The sequence below is a fragment of the Pseudophryne corroboree genome, chromosome 7, assembly GCF_028390025.1.
Source record: "Pseudophryne corroboree isolate aPseCor3 chromosome 7, aPseCor3.hap2, whole genome shotgun sequence".
In the NCBI taxonomy this organism is placed as follows: domain Eukaryota; kingdom Metazoa; phylum Chordata; class Amphibia; order Anura; family Myobatrachidae; genus Pseudophryne; species Pseudophryne corroboree.
The window spans coordinates 165,608,861-165,623,374 of NC_086450.1; the positions used below are offsets into that span (position 1 = coordinate 165,608,861).

Genomic DNA, 14,514 nt, shown 5'->3' on the forward strand with positions numbered 1-14,514 from the left:
GAATATGTTGACATGATATATATGGGAAGCTATGCAAGAGACATTTTTGTGATTTGTTTTGATACTAGGAACAACAATAAATGAACATATTGTTAACCACATGTTATAAATGCTTTTGTTTTTGCGTGAACCAGTTTTTCAAAATTAATGTAAGTGTAGCAAGTTTGACGTAAATTCATGCGTACTTAAGTTTGCTCTGACAAAAATCCCTAAAAAATTTCCTTTGTAGTCTGATGGCCTGTAAAATATTAAATAGGATGTAGTTTACATTATTTGCAGATGGAGGGTGGCAGAGGACAGGAAGGGTCAGAAAACAACTGGCTACCAGTGTACGTTATTAAGATTTTCTCTGACGTCCTAGTGGATGCTGGGACTCCGTAAGGACCATGGGGAATAGCGGCTCCGCAGGAGACAGGGCACAAGAATAAAAGCTTTAGGATCAGGTGGTGTGCACTGGCTCCTCCCCCTATGACCCTCCTCCAAGCCTCAGTTAGATTTTTGTGCCCGAACGAGAAGGGTGCAGGCTAGGTGGCTCTCCTGAGCTGCTTAGAATAAAAGTTTTAGGTTTTTTATTTTCAGTGAGTCCTGCTGGCAACAGGCTCACTGCATCGTGGGACTAAGGGGAGAAGAAGCGAACTCACCTGCGTGCAGAGTGGATTGGGCTTCTTAGGCTACTGGACATTAGCTCCAGAGGGACGATCACAGGTACAGCCTGGATGGGTCACCGGAGCCGCGCCGCCGTCCCCCTTACAGAGCCAGAAGAGACGAAGAGGTCCGGTGAAATTGGCGGCAGAAGACAATCCTGTCTTCAGACTAAGGTAGCGCACAGCACCGCAGCTGTGCGCCATTGCTCTCAGCACACTTCACACTCCGGTCACTGAGGGTGCAGGGCGCTTGGGGGGGAGCGCCCTGAGACGCAATATAAATGATAATACCTTAGGTGGCAAAAGAATACATCACATATAGCTCCTGGGCTATGTGGATGTATTTTAACCCCTGCCATTTTTACACAAAAGAGCGGGAGATAAGGACGTCGTGAAGGGGCGGAGCCTATCTCCTCAGCACACAAGCGCCATTTTCCCTCACAGTTCCGCTGGAAGGATGGCTCCCTGACTCTCCCCTGCAGTCCTGCTTCAGAATCAGGGTAAATAAGAGAAGGGGGGGCACTATTGGCAGCAAATGACAATATAAACAGCAGCTATAAGGGAATAACACTTATATAAGGTTATCCCTGTATATATATATATATAGCGCTGGGTGTGTGCTGGCAGACTCTCCCTCTGTCTCTCCAAAGGGCTCGTGGGGTCCTGTCCTCTATCAGAGCATTCCCGGTGTGTGTGCTGTGTGTCGGTACGTGTGTGTCGACATGTATGAGGAGGAAAATGATGTGGAGGCGGAGCAATTGCCTGCGTTAGTGATGTCACCCCCTAGGGAGTTGACACCTGACTGGATGATCGTGTTCAAACAATTAAGTGATAATGTCAACACTTTGCAAAAAACTGTTGACGACATGAGACAGCCGGCAAATCAATTAGTGCCTGTCCAGGCGTCTCAGACACCGTCAGGGGCCCTAAAACGCCCGTTACCTCAGTGGGTCGACACAGACCCAGACACAGATACTGAGTCTAGTGTCGACGGTGATGAGTCTAACGTAATGTCCAGTAGGGCCACACGTTACATGATCACGGCAATGAAGGAAGCATTGCACATTTCTGACACTACAAATACCACTAAGAAGGGTATTATGTGGGGGGTGAAAAAACTACCAATAGTTTTTCCTGAGTCAGATGAATTGAATGAGGTATGTGATAAAGCGTGGGTTTCTCCCGACAAAAAACTGCTAATTTCTAATAAATTATTGGCACTATATCCTTTCCCATCAGAGGTTAGGACACGTTGGGAAACACCCCCTAGGGTAGATAAGGCGCTCACACGTTTATCTAAACAAGTAGCGTTACCGTCTCCTGATACGGTCACCCTCAAAGAACCAGCTGATAGAAGGCTGGAAAATATCCTAAAAAGTATATACACACATACTGGTGTTATACTGCGACCAGCAATCGCTTCAGCCTGGATGTGCAGTGCTGGAATCGCGTGGTCGGATTCCCTGACTGAAAATATTGATACCCTGGATAGGGACAATATATTGTTAACTATAGAGCATTTGAAGGATGCATTACTATATATGCGTGATGCACAGAGGGATATTTGCACCCTGGCATCAAGAGTAAGTGCTATGTCCATCTCTGCCAGAAGAACGTTATGGACGCGTCAGTGGTCAGGGGATGCGGATTCCAAACGACATATGGAAGTATTGCCGTATAAAGGGGAGGAGTTATTTGGGGCTGGTCTTTCGGACCTGGTGGCCACGGCGACGGCTGGAAAGTCCACCTTCTTACCCCAGGTCACTTCACATCAACAGAAAAAGACACCGTCTTTTCAAACTCAGTCCTTTCGTTCCCATAAATACAAGCGAGCAAAAGGCCATTCCTTTCTGCCCCGGGGCAGAGGAAGGGGAAAAAGACTGCACCATGCAGCCGCTTCCCAGGATCAGAAGCCTTCCCCTGCTTCTGCCAAGTCTTCAGCATGACGCTGGGGCTTTACAAGCAGACTCAGACTTGGTGGGGGCCCGTCTCAAGAATTTCAACGCGCAGTGGGCTCACTCGCAAGTGGATCCCTGGATTCTACAGGTAGTATCGCAGGGGTACAAACTGGAATTCGAGGCGTTTTCCCCTCGCCGGTTCCTGAAGTCTGCTCTGCCAAAGTCTCCCTCCGACAGGGAGGCAGTTCTGGAAGCCATTCACAAGCTGTATTCCCAGCAGGTGATAATCAAGGTACCCCTCCTACAACAAGGAAAGGGGTATTATTCCACGCTGTTTGTGGTACCGAAGCCGGACGGCTCGGTGAGACCAATTTTAAATCTGAAATCCTTGAACACTTACATAAAAAGGTTCAAATTCAAGATGGAATCACTCAGAGCGGTGATAGCGAACCTGGAAGAAGGGGACTATATGGTGTCTCTGGACATCAAAGATGCTTATCTCCACGTCCCAATCTACCCTTCTCACCAAGGGTATCTCAGGTTTGTAGTACAAGACTGTCATTATCAGTTTCAGACGCTGCCGTTTGGGTTGTCCACGGCACCTCGGGTCTTTACCAAGGTAATGGCCGAAATGATGATTCTTCTTCGAAGAAAAGGCGTATTAATTATCCCTTACTTGGACGATCTCCTGATAAGGGCAAGGTCCAGGGAACAGTTAGAAGTCGGAGTAGCACTATCTCAGATAGTGTTACGTCAGCACGGGTGGATCCTAAATATTCCAAAATCGCAGCTGATTCCAACGACACGTCTTCTGTTCCTAGGAATGATTCTGGACACAGTCCAGAAGAAGGTTTTTCTCCCGGAGGAGAAGGCCAAGGAGTTATCCGAGCTAGTCAGGAACCTCCTAAAACCAGGCCAGGTGTCAGTGCATCAGTGCACGAGGGTCCTGGGAAAAATGGTGGCTTCTTACGAAGCAATTCCATTCTGAAGATTCCATGCAAGAACGTTTCAGTGGGATCTACTGGACAAATGGTCCGGTTCGCATCTTCAGATGCAGCAGCGGATAACCCTGTCACCAAAGACAAGGGTGTCCCTCCTGTGGTGGTTGCAGAGTGCTCATCTTCTAGAGGGCCGCAGATTCGGCATTCAGGATTGGATCCTGGTGACCACGGATGCAAGCCTGAGAGGCTGGGGAGCAGTCACACAGGGAAAAAACTTCCAGGGCTTGTGGTCAAGCATGGAAACATCTCTTCATATAAACATTCTGGAACTACGGGCCATTTACAATGCCCTAAGTCAAGCGAAACCCCTGCTTCAGGGTCAGGCGGTATTGATCCAATCGGACAACATCACGTCAGTCGCCCACGTAAACAGACAGGGCGGCACGAGAAGCAGGAGGGCAATGGCAGAAGCTGCAAGGATTCTTCGTTGGGCGGAAAATCATGTGATAGCTCTGTCAGCAGTGTTCATTCCGGGAGTGGACAACTGGGAAGCAGACTTCCTCAGCAGACACGACCTTCACCCGGGAGAGTGGGGACTTCACCCAGAAGTCTTCCACCTGATTGTAAACCGTTGGGAAAAACCAAAGGTGGACATGATGGCGTCACGTCTAAACAAAAAACTAGACAGATATTGCGCCAGGTCAAGGGACCCTCAGGCAATAGCGGTGGACGCTCTGGTGACACCGTGGGTGTACCAGTCAGTGTATGTGTTCCCTCCTCTGCCTCTCATACCAAAAGTACTGAGAATCATAAGAAGGAGAGGAGTAAGAACGATACTCGTGGTTCCGGATTGGCCAAGAAGGACTTGGTACCCGGAACTTCAAGAGATGCTCACGGAAGACCCGTGGCCTCTACCTCTAAGACTGGACCTGCTCCAGCAGGGGCCTTGTCTGTTCCAAGACTTACCGCGGCTGCGTTTGACGGCATGGCGGTTGAACGCCGGATCCTGAAGGAAAAAGGCATTCCAGATGAAGTCATCCCTACCCTGGTCAAAGCCAGGAAGGATGTAACCGCAAAACATTATCACCGCATTTGGCGAAAATATGTTGCGTGGTGTGAGGCCAAGAAGGCCCCTACAGAGGAATTTCAACTGGGTCGTTTCCTCCATTTCCTGCAAACAGGACTGTCTATGGGCCTAAAATTAGGGTCCATTAAGGTTCAAATTTCGGCCCTGTCGATTTTCTTCCAAAAAGAACTGGCTTCAGTACCTGAAGTTCAGACATTTGTAAAAGGGGTACTGCATATACAACCTCCTTTTTGTGCCTCCAGTGGCACCTTGGGATCTCAATGTTGTTTTGAGGTTCCTTAAGTCACATTGGTTTGAACCACTCACCACGGTGGACTTAAAATATCTCACATGGAAGGTGACGATGCTGTTAGCCCTGGCTTCAGCCAGGCGTGTGTCAGAATTGGCGGCTTTATCATATAAAAGCCCTTACTTAATTTTTCATTCTGACAGGGCAGAATTGAGGACTCGTCCTCAATTTCTCCCTAAGGTGGTTTCTGCTTTTCACATGAACCAACCTATTGTGGTGCCTGCGGCTACTAGGGACTTGGAGGACTCCAAGTTACTTGACGTTGTCAGGGCCCTGAAAATATATGTTTCCAGGACGGCTGGAGTCAGAAAGTCTGACTCGCTGTTTATCCTGTATGCACCCAACAAGCTGGGTGCTCCTGCTTCTAAGCAGACTATTGCTCGTTGGATTTGTAGTACAATTCAGCTTGCACATTCTGTGGCAGGCCTGCCACAGCCAAAATCTGTAAAAGCCCATTCCACAAGGAAGGTGGGCTCATCTTGGGCGGCTGCCCGAGGGGTCTCGGCTTTACAACTTTGCCGAGCAGCTACTTGGTCAGGGGCAAACACGTTTGCTAAATTCTACAAATTTGATACCCTGGCTGAGGAGGACCTGGAGTTCTCTCATTCGGTGCTGCAGAGTCCTCCGCACTCTCCCGCCCGTTTGGGAGCTTTGGTATAATCCCCATGGTCCTTACGGAGTCCCAGCATCCACTAGGACGTCAGAGAAAATAAGATTTTACTTACCGATAAATCTATTTCTCGTAGTCCGTAGTGGATGCTGGGCGCCCATCCCAAGTGCGGATTGTCTGCAATACTTGTACATAGTTATTGTTAACTAAATCGGGTTATTGTTGTTGGGAGCCATCTTTTCAGAGGCTCCTTCGTTGTTATCATACTGTTAACTGGGTTCAGATCACAAGTTGTACGGTGTGATTGGTGTGGCTGGTATGAGTCTTACCCGGGATTCAATATCCTTCCTTATTATGTACGCTCGTCCGGGCACAGTATCCTAACTGAGGCTTGGAGGAGGGTCATAGGGGGAGGAGCCAGTGCACACCACCTGATCCTAAAGCTTTTATTCTTGTGCCCTGTCTCCTGCGGAGCCGCTATTCCCCATGGTCCTTACGGAGTCCCAGCATCCACTACGGACTACGAGAAATAGATTTATCGGTAAGTAAAATCTTATTTTTTTAGAGAATGATGCTGATCACTGATGAGGGCACATTTTACCAGCATGCATGTCTGAAATGAGTGTGGTATCATGTGTAGGGGGCGTGGCCTCATGGAACGCCTTCTGTTTCATCACTGGGGGGCGCATGGCCAGCACTCGCATTGATTCTGGACTGCCCCCATGCTCTCCCCGCACTGTGAACTGTTGCCGGGTGCATGCATTTTATTCACCTTCCACTCTGCCATGTGGAGAGAGTGCCCCCCAACACGCACACAAACATGGGACACTGGGGTCTGGGTGGGACTGTCTCAGCGAAAGCGGGACAGTTAGGAGGTACGTTATAGTTTTGTGGCTTATTAAGAATAGTGTAGAACAATATTAAATGTAACATTTAAACTCGTTATTTGTCAATGCCAGATTCCCCATCAGTTCCACTCAGACCATCCCATATGCATCTAAGACCTTCCATAGTGTTCACTTTAGGAATCTTTAGTGTTCCCTGTAGGAGGCCAAGATGACATGTAACATTGCAGAGATGGATGAGCAGAACACAGGCCACTGTACACATCCCAGTGGCTGTACATACACAGTATACAGGGGGAGACAGCCCCCTCCATGATCCTTATCCACTACTCCCTGTCTAGACTGGCTGCTGCCTGGGATAGGATGACCGTGGCCATGGCTTCCAGTTGGAGGAGGCTGCAAATACTTATGTTGGTGGACAAGGAGCGTGTGAGGAGCCTAGTGGAACTGGAGTAAGTGAGTGAGAGCATGGCAGCCAGAAAGAGTTTACACATAGTGGGGATGGAGCACAGAAAGTTCACTAGGAGGTCAGCTTGGTGGGGCGTCCCTGTCCTGATGAGGTCAGTGGGGCACCTCCATAAGGGCTGTGCACATTTCAGCACCTAAAAAATCGGGCAGGTCGCAGGACCCTGCTAAAACAGCCTAGCAGGAATGCTAACATACTATACTGTGCTCCTTAACTTAATTGAAAACTCCAAAACCTAAATTCTATTTTTCTCTTACGTCCTAGAGGATGCTGGGGACTCCGTAAGGACCATGGGGATTAGACTGGCTCCGCAGGAGACATGGGCACTAAAAAGAACTTTAGATATGGGGGTGCACTGGCTCCTCCCTCTATGCCCCTCCTCCAGACCTCAGTTTGATACTGTGCCCAGAGGAGACTGGGTGCATTACAGGGAGCTCTCCTGAGTTTCCTGAAATAAATAATTTTTGTTAGGTCTTTTATTTTCATGGAGCCTGCTAGCAACAGGCTACCTGCATCGAGGGACTTAGGAGAGAGAAGCAGACCTTCTTAAATGCTAGGCTCTGCTTCTTAGGCTACTGGACACCATTAGCTCCAGAGGGAGTCGGAACGCAGGTCTCTCCTAGCTGTTCGTCCCGGAGCCGCGCCGCCGTCCTCCTCACAGAGCTGGAAGTTAGAAGCCGGGTAAGTATGAGAAGATAAGAAGACTTCAGAGGCGGCAGAAGACTTCAGATCTCCCACATTGCTCCCACACAAAACACACACGGCAGGCACTGTAAGGGTGCAGGGCGCAGGGGGGGCGCCCTGGGCAGCAATTTAAACCTCTGGGACTGGTAAAAAAAAGTGTGTGTGTATATGTATATAGATATATATATATATATATACATATGCTCTGCACTGTATATTGGAGATCCCCCGCCAGTTTTTAAAAGGAATCGAGCGGGACCGAAGCCCGCCGCTGAGGGGGCGGAGCTTGATCCCTCAGCACTCACCAGCGCCATTTTCTCCACATCACACCGCTGAGAAGCTGGCTCCCCGGACTCTCCCCTGCTGAACACTGTGACAGAGGGTTTTAAAGAGGAAGGGGGGGGGGGGGGGACACATAATTTGGCGCAGTGAATATAATATAATAATAATTGGGTGGGCGTTGTGTTGTTTTGTAATTTTAAACTTACAATATTGTCTGAGTAATATTTAATTAAACTGGTTTGCTCTCTGAATTTGGTTTCCGAAAGCAAGCGTTCTGTTGCCAAAGAAACAGCCTTGCTTACCTCATAGTATTTTATTTATCAACAATTATTTACGTAGTGCACACACATTCCACAGCGCTTTCTACACAATATGTATGTCACACACATCAGTCCCTGCCCCAGTGTACCTTACAATCTACCACGTGTATACACACCCCCAGGGTTAATTATAAATTTCTGCAGCGGGGTACACTGGGGTTTCACAGGGATAATATCGGGGTGTAGAGTTGGATCTTGACCCGACTTTACACCCCAATGGAACCCAGTGTACCTCGCAGAAAGAGATTTAACAAAGGTAAGTTCTTACCATAAATCCCCCTTTTTTTTTTTTTTTTTTTTTTTTTTTTTCCCTCCTAAACTAATGTTTTTGGATTATTGGAGGACACCAGAATAAACCAGTGCAAGCACAGGGACAATATATAACCTCCACACTGATAGATCCTTTGGGGTCATACCATTTAAGTGTGAGTTGGCTTGTGATGGCTGTTTTCATGGCAAATTCGCACTGTGAATGTAAGTTCAAATCCAACTCTCATTCCATTCTTCCTGTAAAAAAAAAAACATTTTTGTGCGCACCCCTGAGCAGGTGAAAAAGTAGGGAAAAATCATTTCTTTAAGGTAAAAATGTCGGGACTTGCTTCAGAACCCTTTGGACACCCCACTATAATGACTTATTAGGCAATGTTTTCAATTAGCTTAATTGGACCAATAGTTACATGTCATTGTTGGGGTTCAAAAAAAATGGCCTCAAATTACCCCAAAATAAGCTTTTTTGGGGTTTATGCACTCCAAATTTAAAGTGGATAATCGCTCATTTGTGCCGAAATGCAAGAAAACAATGTTCAATTAGACAAATTGGTTAAATCCAATTGATTTAACCAATTTTCCTGACCGTTTTTGTCAGTTTGTAATTTCGGAATAAATGGTCAATTGTCATTTGCTCCCATACATTACCAGAATTTCGTTCCATCGAGTCAGATTGGATAATAAATCTTTAGCTGTATGGCCGGTCTAAGATGGGGACAGTGGTTATGGTGGTTGGGAGATTATATCTTTGCAAGGGACAATGAGGCACAGGGAGTGGAAGGCAGTTCAGCACTCGATGGGAGGAATTTACAAAAAAAAGTAGTGTGTGTTCTTCTTTACATTCTTTTCTTGTGTAGAGACCTGTGGGAAAAAAAAAGAAATTCCATATTAAGTAAAGACACCAATGATGTCATGTTAATTCCTTTCCCAAGAACATTTGTGGAACCACACAGTCCAGCATGACCCATTGCTGGACTGTGTTGTTCCCCAAGTGCAGGTGGTCCAAAGTGGCAGAGTGGTGTCAGTGGTCAGCACTTTGTCACACCTGCACTTGTGGAACAACACAGCCCAGCATGAACCATTGCTGGACTGTGTTGTTCCCCAAGTGCAGGCGGTCCAAAGTGGCAGAGTGGTGTCAGTGGTCAGCACTTTGTCATGCCTGCACTTGTGGAACCACACAGCCCAGCATGACCCATTGCTGGACTGTGTTGTTCCCCAAGGGCAGGCGGTCCAAAAACATGGCTTTACTCACCTTGGTACGCACAACACGAACTACGCCATCCACCAATCCTATGAAGAAGCCAAAAATAAACACTAGTGAATAGTAAATTCATACAACAGTGAAAGCCTATTTTACACCAATACAAAAAGGAGTTTGTTTAAAAAAAAAAAAAAAAAGTGGTATCAGAATAGCTCTTTGGCCCATCATACATGTAGCCACAAGGAGCTTTCATCAGTTGCCACACGCGTCCGCATACATGCCCGCGCATGTATGCCTAGACATAAAGCTCCTTGGTAGTATCCGGTTGAGAGTGGGGGAGCCCAACACAAACATAAAACATTAAGAAAAAAAACAAACTAATGGGAGGGGGAGAAAGGGAAACATGAAACATAAGAGTAAATAATAAAACAATACGACCGGGCTTATGGTGGTTGTCCGTCCGGATCCTCTTCTTCCTCCTGATGGGGCGTCGATGCCCTGGGCGGCTGTGGAGTGCGTTGACTTGGCCTCGGTGGCCGTGCGGGTGTAGATGATGCGGCCGGTGTTGGTGGTGGAGGCATCTGGTGGGTGTGGTACATTCCTGTATATCCTTGGTAGAGCTGTGACCGTCCATACCAGGATGGTGGTGGAGGAAGGTAAGGAGGCGTCCGTGTGGCTTGTGATGGCGGATGTGGTGGCTCACCAGCGTGTTGATGAGCTGGCTCTGGGAGCTTATCGTACATCATCTGCAGTGTGGTTGCGATGATCTGGTTGCTGGATGCCGAAAGTCGTTGGCTCTCCGACATGTTGTCAACGCTGTGTGCCAGGCATGATGTGTTCTCCACCAGCCGGTTGATGGATGTGGCCAGAACGTGAAGGATGTCCATAGTCTCCCTGTGATCTTTTAGTCTGGTCTTTTGCATTTCTGCCGTGCTGTCGGCATGAGCCTTTTGCATTTCAACCAGACCGTTTGTCATCTTCTCCATTATCTTCTCGTGTAGGTATCCTGGCGGGCAGTCATCTCTGCTGCCAGGGTGTGTACCCTCTGAACATTTGAGGGATCCTGCCCTTCCTGTACGTCTGCCACCAATTGCATTTGTGCAGCTGAAAAGAAAATTAGAAATTAGTATACACATTCATACATTTGTTTGAAGGCTCACAATTTGATAATTACTCACACATGGATGTAGAAACAGCGGGCTGCTGCACTTCCACCTCGTCGTCCGACGAATCCTGTAGGAGATCCGGCCTGAAGAAGGAACCAATCACCGACGCAAGTCCGCTGCTGGTCTGGTAATAAAGTTAATAAACTATACAAAAATGGCAACCCCCCCACAAAAAATAAATAAAAACCTTCTCCATCCGGTGGTGCCGCTGCTCCAGGAGCTTCACTTGTCCTCAATTCTGGAGACTTTTCAAGGGTATGACTGGATACGTCTGCACGGCTGTCTTCAAACCCAAGAAAAGTCTCGTCCGTTAACCCTGTTGACTCAAACAGTTCGGGTGATCGGTCCACAAGGGTAGTGTCTTGTTGAGGCTCTTCGGTCACAGACCCAGAGCTCCTGGAGAGATGACGAGCTGGTGATAGCCTGCGCGCAGGAGATGTAGTTTGGCGCCCAGCTGGTGGTGTGGTTGCCGACTGTGTCTGGCGCGCAGGTGATGGTCTGCGCGCTGACGATGTCTGGTGCGCAGGTGACTTTGCGCGCTGACGATGTGTGGCGCGCAGGTGATGCTTGCTGCGCAGGTGATGGTCCGCGCGCTGGCGATGTCCTGCGCGCAGGTGATGTCCTCTGGACAGGCGTGTCTGGGGAAAAAGAACAAACACATTAGCAAATAAAAATAAAATAAAAAAAGATTAGTGCAGCTCATCTGAATGTATTCTTACCATCAGGCCTCCTTTTGGACTGCTTGTCTCCCGCCGTCTTCCGTCTTCTGGGCGGTTCTTCCTCCTCGGGAAAGCCAGCAGGACGGCTAGAGTCCACACCTCCGCGAACTCCTTGGACCATGACAGGGTTCATGCGCCTTTTAATAACGTTCTCCCAGGGTAGCCACTTCAGATTGAGAGCCGGACCACCTCCCGTAGCTGTCTCATGTCGGCGCTGAATCCCCATCTTCTTCTTGGTCTGTCTGCGGCAATCACTGTTCCGCTTCATGCAGTTTCTGGTGCTCCGGCGGTTTCCAGATACTGCAGTGACTTGTCTCGCGATGGCATCCCAGATGTTTCGTTTGGTCTTAGCTGCTGTGGTCTGTGCCCTTGGTCCATACAGAACGTCGTAGGACCTGTCGACGCCATCCACTAGGGCACAGTATTCCGCCTCAGTGTATCTGGGTCCACTCTGCTTCTTCTGTCCTGCGTCTTCACCAGAGGCTTCCTCCTCCGACTGCTCCTCTGGCTGGCTTCTTGCCTTTAGGGTTAAAAAAAAAAAAAAACATGCATTTAATAAGATCGGTATGTACCTGTGAGTGTGTCAGTATCCCTGGCAGTGCGCAAATTTACCTGTAGGTGTGCATGGCAGTGCGCAAACTAGGGTGTGTCAAGTTGGATGCTATTGTGTCTGCAGGTGTTGTCAGTATTTACCTTTCTAGGCCTTTTCTTTTGCTTCTGCCTTTTTCCCTTGACGACTGCGGCTGGTCACTGGATGCCTGTTCGGTCGTATCCTCCTCCTGGGTCGGCTCCCACTCCTCATTGCTGTGCAGGGAAAATTCTTCTGAGGGGTGGGGGGAAGGGGGGGATCGGGTCCGCTTGTACTTGGACATCTCTGTTGTAAAAAGAAAATTTTTTTTTTTTTTTTTTTACAAATTTAACACACATTACATAATTACATGCAGCCACACGTCATGCTGCTGGGACCCCAGTGCTCAAGCAGGACCAAACACAACAAAAAAAATTGGAAAAAAACCTCAGCCAAACAAGCCAAAACCCCCGCACAAGCATCCCTGCATATGCTGGAGGTCAACCAGTGTTAAAAAAGGAGCAAAAAAACATGTTTTGGAAACAAACAGCACGTCGGCCACATAGCAGATACCGACACGGTGAATGTCAGCCCAAACAAGCCAAAAAGTACCTCCAGCATGTGCAGGGATGCACCATTGAGCTGTTGTGGGAGCAGCTTGACTGTATGGTACGCAAGAAGTGCCCATCAAGCCAATCCAATTTGTGGGAGGTGCTTCAGGAAGCGTGAAGTGAAATTTCTTCAGATTACCTCAACAAATTAACAGCTAGAATGGCAAAAGTCTGCAATGCTGTAATTGCTGCAAAAGGTGCATTCTTTGACGAAAGCAAAGTTTGAAGGAGAAAATTATTATTTCAAATAGCAATCCTTATTTCTAACCTTGGCAGTGTCTTTACTATATGTTCTATTTATTTTGCAACTCATTTGATAAATAAAAGTCAGTTTTCATATAAAACACGAAATTGTCTGGGTGACCCCAAACTTTTAAACGGTAGTGTATATAAACAGATATAGATAGATAAATGTGTGTACTTTAGAGAATGGATAGGCACTCTGAAATATCCTGGCAGTTGTTGAACTGCAAGTGCCAGCCTATCATGCTGCTTTGGATTACCCAAATGAATGTTCCTTTCCTTTTCCAAATTGCATATCACAATTTTGGGATATGAAAATCCTCTGTCTTCTCAAATAAATATTATGAAGTTATCATTTTTATTACATGTGTTTTGCTATTAATAGATATGAACAGAGATATAAGCAGAGCATGCAGCAGACAATGAAATCTGCATTTGTGTACAGCAGCACGGAGTACATTGTGAGCTGTCCAATTCTGAGGTGGCAGAGCAGATATTGTAGTTCAGGGGTTGCCATGGTGAGATTACAGTTTTCTTATTACTATTGCAGTGCACATTAGGCGTTGAGGAAAATGCGGTGTTTACTGATGCACATAATGTAGCCGCCCCAGTTGCTTACATCTCCCACAAGCATTGTATTGCCCTTTTTGATGTCCATAAAACATTCTACAAATAGGCGTTTATTTTACTTCCTGTCCGTCTTATCTGCACACATATTAATCCATTTAAATAATGTATTTGTTTTACTCATATCTTCTACAGGCCAGGAATTTATTATGTTTCATAGTATTCGCTAATAACATTGTTCTGCGCTATATATACTTCCTATTCTTTGGTATAGATTGCTTTTCATGGTTTTATATTGAATGAAAGCTCATGCGTTGCAATATTGTGTAACATTCTTAAAATAGATCTGTCTGGAGATTTGCATAACTTTTTCTTTGACAGTTTGCATGTTAATGCACTATTGCAGATTGCACAAACCCCTAAACATTGAAATGAGTGTTATAAATTCATGTAGATTCCCCATACACACAGTTTGCATTAAATACATCTTTATGGGATACTAGCTGGAGTACCCGGCGATGCCTGGGATTTTAAGAATGTCTGTTTACAAAAATAAAAGTAAATATTAAACACACATTATAAATAACATTGTAGATAGCTGAATAACCGTGCTTCGCTACGGGATGAGGATGGTAAATTAGAATGATAGTTCATTAATTTACGTTGGTTGAAGATCTAGTATATAGGCATATCTTGCTTCCCTGACGCACTTTGCGTAGTAGCCGGACCCCTTTTTGGTCCCCCAGGGGACTCTGCTCTTCCCACTATACAACTCTGTCTGTGGCTTCCTGCTGCCTCCATTCCCCTCCTCACTGTCAGTGGCCCTGTGAAATTATGGATTTATTTACAGTTTCTCTAACGTCCTAGTGGATGCTGGGACTCCGTCAGGACCATGGGGAATAGCGGGCTCCGCAGGAGACAGGGCACATCTAAATAAAGCTTTTAGGATCACATGGTGCGTACTGGCTCCTCCCCCTATGACCCTCCTCCAAGCCTCAGTTAGGTTTTTGTGCCCGTCCGAGAAGGGTGCAATCTAGGTGGCTCTCCTAAAGAGCTGCTTAGACAAAGTTTTTTTAGGTTTAAATCTCAGTGAATCCTGCTGGCAA

At 47.0% G+C, this 14,514-nt stretch overlaps 1 protein-coding gene and 1 long non-coding RNA gene across 2 annotated transcripts in view; one reads left to right on the plus strand and one right to left on the minus strand.

Annotated features, from left to right (window-relative positions):
• MBD5 (methyl-CpG binding domain protein 5) overlaps nt 1–14,514 on the plus strand; it is a 218,320-nt gene that overhangs the window by 11,552 nt on the left and 192,254 nt on the right. The gene's annotated exons all lie outside the window — the stretch shown is intronic.
• Nucleotides 11,426–14,514, minus strand: part of LOC134944850 (uncharacterized) — a 136,964-nt gene continuing 133,875 nt past the window's right edge. The window contains exons 2-3 of the long non-coding RNA XR_010181970.1: nt 12,113–12,293; nt 11,426–11,939 (exon numbers count right to left, since the gene is read on the minus strand). This is a non-coding gene — a long non-coding RNA (uncharacterized LOC134944850). The remainder of the gene's footprint in view (nt 11,940–12,112; nt 12,294–14,514) is intronic.